Source organism: Rutidosis leptorrhynchoides, chromosome 6, assembly GCF_046630445.1.
Source record: "Rutidosis leptorrhynchoides isolate AG116_Rl617_1_P2 chromosome 6, CSIRO_AGI_Rlap_v1, whole genome shotgun sequence".
NCBI classification, from domain to species: Eukaryota; Viridiplantae; Streptophyta; class Magnoliopsida; order Asterales; family Asteraceae; genus Rutidosis; species Rutidosis leptorrhynchoides.
In genome coordinates, this window is record NC_092338.1 from 74,625,714 (window position 1) to 74,628,346 (window position 2,633).

A 2,633-nucleotide genomic window follows, 5' to 3' on the forward strand; every position below is an offset into this window, starting at 1 on the left:
TTTAAAATAGACAAACCGGTCATTAAACGGTAAAAACCCCCTTTTATAATAATATTACTATATATAATTATATATTTTTTATATAAATATAGCTGTTAAAAATATAGCGTTAAACTCAGCTAGCTCCCTGTGGAACGAACCGGACTTACTAAAAACTACACTACTCTACGATTAGGTACACTGCCTATAAGTGTTGTAGCAAAGTTTAAGTATATCCCATCTATATAAATAAATAAAACTTGTGTAAATTGTATCGTATTTCATAATAAAAATAATAGTATTTCGTATACACCTCGCACAACATCAAGTTTTTGGCGCCGCTGCCGGGGAACCGGCGAAACGCTATATTTTTCCGCTATATTTCTTATTCTCTCATTTTGTAAAAATATTTTGTAAAAACGTATAAAAAAATATATATATATATATAAAAAAAATTTAAGATTTTGTCTATAATAAGTATTTTTATTTTTAGATTTTAAAATATAAGTTTATTCTAATAAATATTTTCTTTATATATTTTGTATAAATTAAAATTAGTAAAAGAAAAAAAATTTAATAATTAAAATTAAAGTTGGGCCGAGTCAGTTTTCGAAGCCCAATCTGTTCGGGTAAACTGGGTCATGCGACTGCATAAGCCCGTAGGCAAAGATCCATGTGACCGCATGGTTTAATCTGACAGGTCTGATCCCAGCATTAATTACGCGTAGGGTTTTAATTAAATTATTATTATTAATTAGGGTTTAATTATAATATTAATTAGTTTAGTTTTTAGTTTTAATTTGTAATTTAAGATTTATTAGTTTTATTAATTATATAAATTTAATAATTTTATAAAATAATAATATAAAAATAATATTTTTATAAAAATCAGTAATTTTATCACTTTCTATATCTTTTTATAAATTGTATATTTTAATCGTTTAATTCATAATTTGTATTTTTCATACGTACTTAGTTTTAAATTTAGTATTTGCCGTAGTTATTTTTATTTCTAGATTTTTAGGCTTTGCCGTAAAATCCTTAAAGTACTTTTTCTTTAGACTAAGATTTAGGCGCTTTAGAAATTTTGCGACGCCGTTTTAAATTTTAGTGCCTATTAAGTTATTGCCGTTTTGGATATAGAATTCCCTTTAAGCTTTAATACCTTTAGACATAATTTTTAATTTTTAGTTTTTAAAATTTTAAGTTTCGACCTTTTTCTTTCTTATTTTTATTTTTCGATTTTTATTTTTCGACGTTTTACGACGCACTCTTTTTCTTTCTTATTTCTCGACGCTCTAGTTTTTAGGACATAGAATTTTCTTTATCTTCTTTAAACTTCGACGAAAAATTATTTTAAGCAGTTAAATTGATAGACATCTAAAATTTTCTGGTTCGTAGTAATAGTTGGATTTGTTAGTGGCGAGTTGTGGGCTTCCGATTTAAAGGGTCCTAGCTACCTGCTGCATCTATTGGCTATTCGAAACATGGGCAAAATCAAAAAAGTCTATTAATTTGATAGCTTATATAATTTTTATCTTTTATAACTAATAGGATATTCAGTGAATACACCGAGCAAAACGTTCACCACCTTTCATACGTTCACCACCTGTAACTCGATCAAGACATCTAGCTAATATTGTCGCAGTTGATTTTTCTTTAGAATCATCATCTAGTCAACCAAGTACCCCAATTCAAATTTCTGATAATCCATTTTTTGAACCCGACTTCACTACCGAGAACCCGGAGGATATTCAAGGATAATTCCAAGATCCTGAACCACTAATCATTCCTCCTGAACCACAAACCGTTAAATCGGAATCCTCTAGTGATTCAGATTCAACAAATTCAATTATGGAAGTAACGGAACCTCTAAGTATGGAAGATCGAATGAGAGCCACACGCATGAGCCAAGGTCACGCCATTATTAAGCCAGATGTTAATGCACCAGATTATAAAATCAAAGGACAAATTATACACATGGTAACTAATCAATGCCAATATAGTGGTACGCCAAAAGAAGATCCAAACGAACATCTTCGAACCTTTAATAGGATTTGTACTCTATTCAAAATCAGAGAAGTGGAGGATGAACAGATCTATCTCATGTTTTTTCCCTGGACTTTAAAGGGAGAAGCCAAAGATTGGTTAGAATCGTTACCTGAAGGGGCGATTGATACATGGGATGTCTTAGTTGAAAAATTTCTTAAATAATTCTTTCCGGCATCTAAAGCCGTGAGACTTCAAGAAGAAATTGTTACGTTCACACAAAAGCCAAATGAAACTCTATATGAGGCGTGGACAAGATTTGGAAAGTTGTTAAGAGGATGTCCTCAACATGGTTTAAACACTTATCAAATAGTACAAATATTCTACCAAGGATGCGACATTGCTACACGAAAAGACATCGACATAACAGCTGGTGGTTCCATTATGAAGAAAACCGCAACTGAAGCTTACAAAATTATTGATGTGATGACCCGGAAATTTTCGAACAAATTTAAACTTTAATCTTTATATTATTCCGACACGATAAGCAAAGTTTGTTAAGTTGAATCTCAAGAATTTTAAACTATGTTCATACATTCATTTAACCTCGACCAAATTCTAATGATTCACGAACCATTATATGAACGGACATGATTATATATGTA

At 30.3% G+C, this 2,633-nt stretch overlaps 1 non-coding gene across 1 annotated transcript; it reads right to left on the reverse strand.

Moving 5' to 3' along the window:
- Positions 1-2,217: 2,217 nt before the first annotated feature.
- Positions 2,218-2,324, reverse strand: LOC139856308 (small nucleolar RNA R71). Its single transcript, XR_011761798.1, has one exon. It is a non-coding gene; the product is annotated as a small nucleolar RNA R71 (small nucleolar RNA).
- Between the last annotated feature and the right edge of the window lie 309 nt (positions 2,325-2,633).